Raw genomic sequence first — 13,489 nt, 5'->3', positions numbered from 1 at the left:
GCACTCTAAAAAGGTTATTAATATTTAATTTTTGTAGGTGTATTTACCAATTAAAAACTTGGTATAATACCTATTTATCAGAATCTGTATATGAAAATCCCGCTAAGTTTGGATGGGTGTTAAAAGAAGATGTACGGGTATCACAGTTCCTAAGAAAACTTTTATCCATAAAATGTTCAGACAAAAATTGCAATAGTACTAGATGTGTTTGCGTAAAACAGGGATTAAAATGTATGATAGAATGTAAATGCAGATTATACAATAATAGTTTAAGTTTTAATGACGATATTTCAGAATCAGAAACGAAGAAGCCTGATTTTTTCATACTTTTCTTTTAATGTTGTTTTCGCAACCTTTTATACGTATAAAATGCTCAAAAACGTAGTGATTATAACTATATTAAGCAAGATAAACATCGCTTGATTGCTTTATCAGTTTCTGCAAGACGCCGAGTTTAAATTCCGCGCGCTATAAAAAATCATAGCGCATAAACTACAAAAGTGACAAGAATGATTATAGTACTAAAAACTTTCTTAATCATTTGTGCACATTTTCTTTGCAGCATGTTATATGAAATTCCCAAAAAAAAATTTTTTTTTCGATTAGTCAAAATTTGCCTGCATAATTTCTGAACTGCCAAGGTCATCCGTGTTTTGGGCATATTTAAAATAAAAAATTCCAATCATTTTATACTTTGAAAGAAGCGCCTAAATGTGTGTGTGGTTAAATAATAAAAAAATCATGTCAATAGCTCAATTAGTTAAGTAGATATTGGAGGGGATGTATAAAAAAACATGATTTTTAAAAAAGGGAAGTTTTCACAGTATTTTGAAAGTAAAAAAAGGTCAAATATGTTGGTTTCATATGTAGAATCATATTCTTGAGAATACCCAATAGGTTTGATCTTGTTCTAAGCTCATAAAAAAATACGACACAATTTTACTCATTATTTACTCCACTATAATCAATAATTTTCAAACAGACAGTTTTTTTAGGTATAAAAATGGTTCTCATATAATCATGTTGCAATTTAATATTCTTTCTTGTACTAAGAATATTTCAATTAATGCCTGAAATATTCGCAAAAAAGTGAAGATTTGACACAAAAAAAAACCATTCAAATAATCCTTATAACTCAGAATGACGTTTTTACCCTCAAATTCTTTATGTTGGTGTAAATGAATTATGGATATATTCCAAGTAGCTACTTCCTGTCATCATCAAAAAGTTCTTTTGGTGATATTAAGGTTTCTTGTTATCTATATATTAACGGCAGACTAATTTGAAAGCCATATATCAATCAGCTTAAGAAAAAGCTTTTATGATGTACCTATAGCTAGGTCTGCAGAATGGCTGCCCTTAAAATCTGTCAGACTACGTAAGTACCTATATGGGTCTTTTTCATACAAGGCTAGTGTATGGTCTTGTCTTCTGGAGAAATTAAGATGGTGATTGATAGTCAGTAAATCATTATTTAAATTAAAGATTTCTGAATTTGGTACATACACTTATTAAGAGATAGAAGAACTTCAACAATCAAAATAAAACCCGTAAATGCCTGGAATATTATAAAATATACTGTACCATATATCGTGAATTATAGATAGACGTGCTATGTCCGAATAAATAAATCCGACACCAAAAAAACATTCTCCAGATAATTCTGGCGTTCCGACGTTTTGGCATCCAGAAGCCCGATTCTATTTTTAGTGTCCGAAAATAGACCGCGATATCCCCGGGTTGTTATGCCGGTTAAAATTTCATTTAACGCATTATATTTTATGTCCGATTTGTTTTTCTTTTCTTTTATATTCGACTCCCTATAAATAATATTTCATTATTTTTATTACTACTTGCGATATTCGATTTCCGAAGGCCACTTTCGGTCGATATATAAATATTTTCTTAACTGTGCTATTTATACTACGGTTTCGGAGGACGGCTGTTAGTAATTAATTAAAACACTCATCTTTTGCTCGCGGTTTTAATGAGCAACAATTTTTAATTAAATATAATTTAATTATCTTAAAGTGGACAGATTTATGAGGAGATCCGAACCCAATTGACGTTCCCACTTAATAAGTACATATCATACGCAAAGAATCTTTAATTTAAGCACTTTCTCTAAGTACATTAACGGAGTATGTAAACGTATCTTTTCGGTACCATTTTAAGGCTTTTCGGTCCGCCTTAAGCACGCATAATATGCAACACGAAAAGAACCAGATCAGTAGAGCGGTACCGGTACCGAAAATAAAAGGCGTTCGCCGGACGATACCATAAATGGAAATGGTATGGGGCTTGGTTACCTTTGTGGGTACCACCACGCACACACCTGTTACGTCACATCATTTTTCAAGGCTTTACCCAGAAATATTAAACCCTTGGTCAGCCATGTTCGTTTTCAGGGTTGCCTCTGCTGATTTTTTTACTTGTTTTTTACTGGCCAAGTGTTGTATCTAAAGTTGTTTACACGATGTCAGTAAGTTCAAGTCAGTTGAAAATTTGTACTGTGTTGTTTTTAAAAATGAATTCGAGAAAAATTGAACTTTTCAAAAAAAGAACAATAAGAACCGTGATGATGTTACTAAAAGATGAATTGAGTAATATGTTAGATGAAGAATTGAAAAAAAAGAAGCGTCTATGGGTGAGAAAATGGATCAGTGAGAGATCAATAACAGGAGGTTCGGCTTTGCTGTTAAAACAGCTTAGATTAGAAGATCTCTCTGAGTACAGATTGGCGTTACGACTTACAGCCGAAAATTTTGACGAGTTACTTTCTCTCATAGAACACCCTATTCAGCGTCAAAACACCATAATGAGAGATGCACTACCCGCAAAAATAAAGTTAGAAATAACGTTGACATATTTAGCTACAGGAATGTCTTACCGAAGCATAAGTCACTTTTATCGTGTTTCCAAATCTGCTATATCACAGTTAATACCAGAAGTGTGTCGGGCCATTTTTAGAGCATTAAAACAATTTATTAAGGTAAAGTATATTTAATATATTCGGAATAATTTACATTACATATTTCTCAAAGCAGTCGCTATTATATCACTGGCTTGTGTGCTTTCGTCCAGGCTATCATTGTGATATGAAATTGGGGAAAAATCATCGTTGTAGTGAGAAGCCGAAGAAGAACTTGTAGTGCCTGTTGGACTGATTTCTGGTGGGGGGGATAGTATAATGCTGGCTGGTAGCTCGACTGCTGATATTGGACGCTGGTATACGCTTCAGAGGGCATGTTTGGATTTCACCGGTTGCTGAATATTAAAATATGCGGAATTAGGTTTTTTGGCTTTTATATCAAGTCTGTATTGAGTTAATATGCTCTGTATTTTTTCTTGAGCAATGATTGCTTGTTCTTCGGATAATATCTTTAATTGAGCTGATACACTCTTTCCAAATACGTCATGTTTTCCTGCAAATAAAAGAACAACATATATTAACGAAACTGTAATTTCAATAGGCTACAAAAAGAAAAAATATCTAATCATGTTATTTCATTTTTTAGATAATAAATACAGAATACAGAAGAGAATAGAGAAGATTGAGGCGGGCTTTAATACAAAATGGAATTTTCCAACGTGTTATGGCTCAATAGATGGAAAACATGTAGAAATCAGAGCTCCCTCTAATAGTGAAGTGCTTTTTTTAACTATAAAAAAACAAGCAGCATCATATTGTTAGCTATTGTTGATCACAACTACTGTTTTTCATACATAAACGTTGGCGCAAGTGGCAATGCATCTGATGGTGGTGTTATCAAAAACTGTTCAATTCACGAGCAACTAGAAAATGGCCTGTTACCTGAAGATGGAGTTATTGTTGGAGATGCATCAGCATTTCCGCTTAAGACATATTTATTAAAGCCATATCCAGGCGTTAACCTCAGTGCAGAAGAAAAAAGATTTAATGACAGGCTATCACGTGCCAGACGTATAGTCGAAAACGCTTTTGGGATTTTAGTCAGTAGGTTTCGTATTTTTGAAAAGGCAATACCGACTAACTTGAATAGATGCAATCATTTTTGCAACTTGTGCACTACATAATTGGCTAAGATCAAGATGGAAATATTATACTAGGCTACCAGGAGGCATGAAATAACTCCCTTAAAAAGTATCTGGAATCAAGGAAGTAATCATTCAGCAAATATTGCTAGAGAAAAAAGAGATAAATATAAGAATTTTTTTATGGACGACGGTAGTGTTCCGTGGCAATTTGGTCACATATATTATTATAAAAATAGTAAATAATGTTAAACTAAATTTATAAATATACATATTATTTTTCTTACCGTTGTTCTTCGTCTTACTGCCACATTTTTGATAAAGGAATTTAATTCCTCAAACCATGTTACTCTCGGTATATAGACATTTCCCCCAGCGCCAGATCTAGTAGATTTCTCGATTTTATCGACTTCTAAATAGTAAGTATTTCTAATACTTTTTATCTTATTTTTTATGTCCTCAATCGTATAATACCTTCGATACCAATTTCGGTCCGAATTTGTTGAAGAGCCGATGTTCGGTTTTGTTTCTTTTTATATTCCTGGCAGCGAATATTCCATAGGTATTCATGCTCTCTATACAGTTGAGACATATATAATATGCTCAACAACTGTTGCGACATATATATATTAAATATATATGTCGCAGTCATATAATAAAACCCTTCATATGATAAAATATCAAACCAGCTCAACAAAAAAGGAAATTCAAATTTCGCGCCAGGCTATACCTGACAACATTGGATCGGTTCTGGAACACTTCTCAATTGATAAGGCCACTGTCACAGATGTAAATAGCTCCGCACGGAAATAGCTCCGTGCGGAGCTAAAACATCTGTGCCACTGTTTGTTAGACTTTCTATACAGGCTGAGTCATTAATATTGCACGACAATTTAAGGGCGTATTCCTTGGGTCAAAATATTGAAAAAACTTTCTATTAACCCATGTCCGAAAATGCTTCTTTGCCGAGATACAGAGAGTGTTGAAAACAGCCATTTTATTTATTCAATTTAATTCTTATATAATCAAAGGTTTTTAAAAAAGGAAAAAGTGATTAACATGAAGTAAAACATAAACTAGGAGTAGAGGTTATGAAGGTTGTTAAAAGTGTTGTCCTTCAACTTCAATGCAAGCACCTACCTTACAAGCCATTGATGAACTATTTCTTAACACTTCAACATTTTCAGTTGGAGTAGCATAACCAGTTATTTTAGGTAACCCCAGAGGAAAAAGTCTAATGAGTTTAAATCGGGAGTTCGCCTAGGCCCGGTTGTGGACCTCCTCTACTCCTAATTTGTCTTTTACGTCATGCTAATCACTTTTTCCTTTTGTAAAAACCTTTTTGATTTTATAATAATTAAATTTTATTGTTGTATTTAAACACTTAAAATGTAATAAATGGCGCCCTCTATTAGTGGCATCAAAACTATCCACCAATTTAGCACCTTAGAAATCCTCCCTAAAGCTAATTTCATATGGGTATTCTCGTTTAATTTCAAATTATTTAGAAAAATTTTAACGCCCTGTAGCTTTACAGTGAAGCATTTTCGGACATAGGTTTATAGGATTTTTTTTCAATATTTAGACCCAAGGAATACGCCCTTCAATTGTCGAGCAATATTAATGAATCTCCTGTATATAGGTAAGCATGCAGCCAGCATATCACACAGCATAACTGCCACTTCCGTGTCATCCTTCACCCAGTCAACACGTGGTCGTTCTTTCCTTTCCTATCCTTTGGAACCCTTCCTAGACCCTTTCCTGCCCTTGCCCTTTGCCAGTGGTAGCTGAACCTATTCACGCCGGTAGCCAGGCCGGATGCATCGTAGGGGAGGCGTCACCGTGCATTTCAGTATTAAAAATTGTGAAAATATCGATTCGGGGAACAGGGTACATACCCGACAGTTTTCCCGAATCTCCAAATCGTGCTGGCAGATTGCCTCGTAGCAGAAGCCATTAAAACCACAAACCAAACCAACTGCCATTATTGCCAAACATGTCAAGTTCGAAAACTAGGTTAATTATTTTAAGTCTCTGCTTCTCAGGTCGACTGGCCATTATTTTTTTCCATGTCTCTTGGATCCAGGATACAGCAAGGATTCGGTCCCTAAGGACATACTAAGGGAATAACAAGCTAATCTATGATATAGATTATGGGCTAGTTTTGCTTAGCTCTACGAAAGATGCATGCTTTGTCATAGAAGCTTTCTATTGGTGATAATGGTATGTATACGAGGGATGATCTTTTGGACGGACATATTTAATTTTTTTAATATAAGATTCCTCAGGAAATTGTCGATTGAGTCTAATTGACTTAGTCACTTCTTTGAATAACATAATATGTTCTCTTATTAGATCTACTATCTTTCTCCTGGATACATGGCCCATGTCTTCTTTAGGGGGTCTCTTATTTGTGTACAGTATAGTGAATTCCTTGTCGAAGTTTCCTCTTGATAGTTCCTAGCCCACTCCTGCCAAATATGCTTCTTAAAGCCTGGAATAATTTCTAGGAGATACAAAGATTGGTCCTCAAGACATTTTCGAATGTTCAAACAAGAATAACTTCTTGTTGTTGCTTTTTTTAAGGTCCCAATAAATTTGCTTAGGGCCAGTATTATAAATATTTTTCAAAAGTTAATTTTAACCATCAAGTTACCCTTAGCAATAAAATGTCAGTTTTATAAACGTCCCATTTATTCTTCTTTGTTTTTGAGACGTTATTACAAGCTAAAGAATTATGAAAAATGACGGCATTTTATATGACATGTCAGATGCTTGACAGTTCGGTAGTTTCGAGGAGATAATTTCGTTTTTTACCGCTATCTATATATCGAGGAATAGAAGCTTTTTCAGTTGTTAGCGTTCAATTAAAATATATTATAAATTAGTTTGTATGTTCTATGTTATTCGAATTAGGCACAACAGTGCCGCTTTATCTTAGGATTTATTATATAAACACAGGCAAGTCCAAGTGGTAATTCGATAGGGTCTTGCGTCAGCGGGATTCGAGATCGTTGACAAAAAGACAGAATCACCGCGCGCCTTGGTGTATACGGTCGATTTGTATTATTTTATAACCCTTATTTTTCATAATTAATATAGTGTGTTTTAATTTTACATTCGACCTGATTTCTAACATCAGAAGTGGGATTACCCGAAAACGTGTCTTGTTACCCGTTACGTGAACTAGTGTGTAAATTAATTTAACAATGCTGGAAGGAAGTGCCAATGGGAGCTCCACTTTGGACCATTTGCTACGCGGACTTTTAGAGCGTGCCGATTCGCGTGTGAATGTGCCATCTGGGGATTGCATTAGTTTGCCGGACTTTGTACCTGGACGAGATGATCCGCAAAGATGGGTCAATGATATGTCCGAATTGGCTACCAACTTGGGTTGGAGTACTGGTATACTTATGGCTGCAATTGGAAATTGTTTTGAAGGGCAGGCACGTGAGTGGTTTAAAAATTGGTCTCCTTTAGATAGGCGTTCTTGGGAAAATTTAAAAAGAGATTTGTGCAAAAGTTTTGCAGGTAGTGCACATTTTGGTCAATTAATGTCTGATGCATTGGCCTATAATTCTGACGGTTGTCCGTCTTTTGGTTCATACGGTCGTTTAAAATTACAAAAAAAAAATATTGAATGGTTTAACTGCGGAAAGATGGGTCATCGTCGGACAGAATGTATGTCTCGAGGGATTAAAAGGGGAACGGAAGAATATCTATCTGGTCCGTCTAAAGTTACCGCACATCATGCAATTTTTGTAAAAAATCGGGTCATTCATTTGATAAGTGTTTAAAGGGAATTCGGGCCAATAATAAGCAGAAACCCCATACTTAATGACAAACTCTGTTTGTATTCACTAAATATTAATGGAATTTTTCAAGAAGTTTTATTAGATACTGCAGCATAGGTTTCTCTTATACGCCATAATAAAGCTAATGTTTCGGGGATTTTTACAGCAGAAGAAAAATTAATCATAAGCGTAGGCAAAAATTCTTTTAATACATACCATGTAATAAATGTAAACATGCTGTTAAATGGAAACAGTTTTCCATTTAAGTTGCATGTGGTTCCTGATGACGTAATTTGTTTTGATATAATAATTGGTTTAGACTTCTTGAATATCGTATTAACTTATTGTCATGCTTTACCTACATTAGAATTTAAAAATACGCGAATGATCAACAATCTTAACGTATTAAAGAACGATGACACTTGTGTGTGTTGGTTGGATGTCCACTCAGCAAAGTATGGACAGCGAAACACAGGACATGAAAGATAAACTAACGACGAATTAGATTAAAAAAAAAAACACAGTTTTGTATAATCGAAAACACATTATGTCATATAAGCGAGTTAAATTCAGAAAGAGTAACCCAATATTTTGTTATTTGTATTGGCATTGATAAAACTGTAATAAACATAAATTCTCATTTTTGTTCCCAAGAATGCGCCACTTTGTAAAAAGTGGCAAGGCAAGGAAAAAGGAGAATTATATAAAATCTGGCCAAACTAGGATCTAATCAAACCTATTTAAAGACTCTTTCCAGGCAATTGGGAAAACAAGATATTTTGGAAATGTAATAAGATGGAAGATTTTAAAAGTGTCCAGTCCTTCTTGACTCTGTTGTACTTCTTTCTTCTATTTAATTTAAGACATAAAAAGAGAAACTCATCATGAATCTTCACGAATCTTCTGATTCGTGTTATGTCTAAAAATACTGAATAAGTCAAAATGTTTTGGAATGGTGTATAAAATAAAATGTTTTATATGTTTTTGGGCTGTTAATAGACTAAGTAAGCAAGACAAAAGGAAAATTATAATTGTGACTTATCTGGAATCTAATCAAACCTATTTAAAGACCTTTTCCAGGGAATTGGGAAAACAAGACATTCTGGAAATGTAATAAGTTTGAAGATTTTTAAAATGGCAAGAGTGTAAAATCAAATAGCATTCATATCCAATACTACTTGACTCATTATCGTGCTCCAAGTTCCATAAATAACGAATATTTAGAGTTACTTGAGTCCCTCTTAACTATACTGAATTTCTTTATTCTATTTAATTTAAAATGTTGTAGAATGGTGAATAAATGCTAAAGGGAAAAGTCAAATAGTGCTCACGTTCATAAATACTTGGCTCATCAGGGCTTTCCAAGAGAACTTCATGTCTGATAACGCTGTTGAATCATTTATTTATGTATTTGGCACGCATATAATTCTCCAGGATTAAGATTGGTAAAATTAGAAAAATTAGAGCAAGAAAAAAGAAAATTATAGTTTTGACTAAACTGGGATATAACCAAAATTATATAAAGACCTTTTCCAGGGAATTAGGAAAACAATATATTCTGGAAATGTAATTATATAGGAGATTTTAAAAGTAGCATCAGTGAAAAGTCAATTTGCATTTATACCTAATACTACCTGACTCATTATGAAGCTCCAAGTTCTAGAAATAACGAATATATAGAATTATTTCAGCCCTTCTTGACTCTACTGTATTTCTTTCTTTTATTTAATTTAAGATATATCAAGGAAGACTTATCATGACCCCGTGTGGTGCATGAAAACACTAAATTACTTAAAATGTTTTGGAATGATGAATAGATTTTAGAACTTGTAATTTTTCTATATTCAGTGATATGACAAGGAGACATAATCTTAGCAATTTAACTTAACATGTAACCAATGTAACCTTTATACCCCTGAAATATTGACAAAGCACTTAGCTAGTGCACCTTTTCCCTGAAAATTTGACTAAGCATGTGACTACAACACTTACATAATTGACTAATCACGTAACCAGTGTGCTTTAACCCTGAAAATTTGACCAAAGGAATGGGTTTTAGTGGGTTAGGGCATGGTCAACACCAACCCCATACTACCCTGTGTCTGTTTGCGGGATTTGCTGTTCAGGGAGTCTTTTTGCAGATAATATATAGAGTAAGTAGAGTAAACGAACACCCAGAACAACCACTAATGACGTACACTTGATTAAAAAAAGAAGTGGCTTTACTATTTAATACTATACGTGTTGATTTTCTTGGTCCCCTACCAAAAACAAAAAACAGGCTTTGTCTAGGTTTTTGTAGCCGTAGATGCATATTCTAAATGGTGTTTCCTTTATGCACTTATGAGCCTTAAGTCCGAAGAAATTGCCGACTGTCTCATGGATATAATATACCTTGTGGGTACTCCAGTCCGCATAATAACCAACAATGGCACTTTGCTGCGTGCAGCCCAAAATCATGAACTGCTCTCCGGATGGAACAACCAGAAATTCAGCGCATAATTGAAAATGCTTCTGAAGATAAACTTCATACTTCTGCTGTTCAGCATGAGAAGTAAAGAGAATTCGTTAAAAGACGCCTTGATGAAAATACTTTTTAACAGGATGAGTGGTCAAGAAACCGTTCAACATCTCAAAAAGTATATAATATTGATGATTATGGACTAATTTCGAGAGATACCATTAGGTCAAGGAAATTGATGAATTTGAATCAGGTTGGATTGGACCTTATAAAGTGACGAACATTTTATCTCCAGGCCGATATCTACTTAGAAAAGTTAGTGATGTAGCTGACTCTACCAAGGTTACGGTAGCAGCTCCTGAAGTCCTGAGGACTGTTTGGATTTGCTCGAAACCTATGTTTTTGATGATGCCGAACATAAGGTAAATACCATTGTTTTAATTGAAAATGACCGTGTAAGCGTTTACAGTTAAAACTACATTAAGCTTGGGCACTTGTGATGCCTTCTGGCTAATGTTTTTGATTTGTTTTTAAGCTTGGGCATTTGTGATGCTTTCTGGCTAATGTTTTTGAGCTTGGGCACTCGTGATGCCTTCTGACAAATTATTTTTATATTTGTTTGGGCTTATTTTATTGTTTGTTGGCGCGGAGACGCTTGGACATATTATACTGCTTTCTGACACATTGTTTTTATATTTGTTTGGGCATGTATATGCTTTCTAACAAGTGGTTTAAACATAAACAAAGTTTTATTTCATCTTAGTTTTATACTTACAAAAAGAAAAGATAGAGAAACTAGATAAAATCACTGTATATCTTGTATCAACATATTGTGATTAAAGAACCAGTATTGATTTTTGTTTATGTTATTAACAAAGTTGTGAGGAGTCTCAGTGGTAAGTCCAAGTGGTAATTCGATAGGGTCTTGCGTAAGCGGGATTCGAGATCGTTGACAAAAAGACAGAATCACCGCGCGCCTTGGTGTATACGGTCGATTTGTATTGTTTTATAACCCTTATTTTTGATAATTAATATAGTGTGTTTTAATTTTACATTCGTACTTTAATTCGACCTGATTTCTAACATCAGTTTTAGGTTATATTCAAACTTCTTGACAGAATATATGTCAAAAACCAGGATTTTTTTATAAAGTTAACTTTAATTGATACCCCATCCACCCGTTAAAGTTAACTTCTGCATTTAAAAATTAACTGTGACATGTGACGATATTCGACAAGTTAACTTTAAGTTATCTGTCAAAATAGTTTTATAATACTGGCTCTTAGGCTCTAAACAAAATAGCACATTGAGCTAAAGAACTGATAACGAACTTATAAAACCGAAGTTGCCAAATTCTCTGGCCGATAATCGAACTTTCCATAGATGGTCAATAATATATGATTAATTATTTAAAAATAATAATTATTACACATTTTAAACTGCCACATAAGGTGTCTAATAAAGTACGTCCCACTTATGTAAGAAAACTGATCAGATCATCCACGTGTAATAGCATTCCTACTGTGTTTCTTTTGCATGTGAATTATAATGATTGTTTTCCGTTTATGATGAACGTAAAGTATACTTTGGCACCCTACCATAAAAATAAATTGGAATTTAATTAATAATAAAATGGGAAAACACTACACCCGAACCGAAAATAACCTAATAAAGGCATCGAGAATAGGAAAAGCCTTTGGCCTACGCGAGTCTGGTCTTCTAAAAATGGTCAATCGTGTACACAATAAAATTTTATACACGTCACATTTTCAATTAAACCGGTGACTCACTTTGGAAGCGTTATTGTAATCCAGCAGTTTATTCGGTCCGAACGACGTTTTAGCGAAATTAGACCGTAACCTGCCTCAAATCCTATGAATCATTATATTGTTGGCAAAGTGTCTTATTTTGATCTATTAAATGGCGTCTTTGAGTCAGCCCTCGTTTTTAGATATTGCAGCGTTCGATTTTATGGGTTATTTTCGCTCGGATATAAACGCTAACTTTTTTATTTTATATATGGATGCCCTGTATAACTATATATGTTTGGATTCTCCGTGGAAATTTGATGGGTCGCAAGCCCTATTTTGCTATAAAAGGTTTCGAGATATTAGCGATGGAAAATTGCCATTTTCTCAACTGTCAGCAGCTGCAGGGCCTCAACCATTTAATATAGAAGATGTAGATTTTGAGCAGTATAATAAACACGTGAAAACCTTTCATGTCAAACAGTTAATTACCAGTAGGGCCTTGCAATCAAGAAAACGACCATTTTCAATTTCGAATATCTACGAAACAATAATTGCATCAAATTATGGCACTTGAAATTCACCTAGAATTCAAAATGTTTCATGCAACCTTAAACACGTCAAGGAGCGTAACGAAATTTGTCCTTTTTTTTTTTTTTTTTTTTTATGGTAAGGCGAGGGAATGCTCTTTTACGCACACCCAGCTTGAGCTGGGTAGTGTGGGACTCTCCTAGATAGGAATACCCACTAAACCACTCACCAAACAAGGTTTGACCTCTCACCTCCACTGCCCGGTTACGGGTCGGAAAACCTGCTTAACCGGAACCTCTATGTTCGGTTGCCTCTTGCTCTTTTCTAGAAGAGCGCCTCTTTTCAGAGTGCTGTCTCTTCCCTGTATCTCCGTATTTCTACGGCAGGGCTCGTAGTTCTTCAATCATTTCTGGGATGCTTGTAAGCAAATCCCTGGGTCTTTTATAATAGACCCGTCTTTGTCTTTCTACTGCTGGATCGTAGTTTGTTAGGTGTTGCAGATCTTGGCATGGATGATTTCTTAGTTTTTCATAGAATTTTTGGGCCTTGTTGAGTATGTATTGGGGAATCGAAGTCCAATTTATGTTTCGATGTCAATGTTCCTAATAAACCAAGGTGCATTTAGGGTGGTCCTAATGCACTGGTTTTCTGCGGATGAAAGTCTCTTGATGTTGGTTTTGGACGCATACCCCCACACCGTTGAGGCATACGTCAGCTGGGCTCTCATAATGTCCCTATTTTTCGTTTGAGTCATCAATAAGAATAATTCAAAAAATATGCGGTGGCGTGCGTGGCGACTACGTGAAATGTTAATTGAGAAATTCAATAAAAATAAATAAAAAAACAAAATGTAGGAGTCGGGCTGCTTGGGCGTGAAATTTAGCGGAGGAAAAAGGTCTTGTTTGTATCGCGTACCTCTAGGAATTCTAGAAGATTATTAT

Source organism: Anthonomus grandis, chromosome 10, assembly GCF_022605725.1.
Source record: "Anthonomus grandis grandis chromosome 10, icAntGran1.3, whole genome shotgun sequence".
Classification (NCBI taxonomy): Eukaryota; Metazoa; Arthropoda; class Insecta; order Coleoptera; family Curculionidae; genus Anthonomus; species Anthonomus grandis.
Note: the sequence above shows the minus strand (reverse complement) of the source record.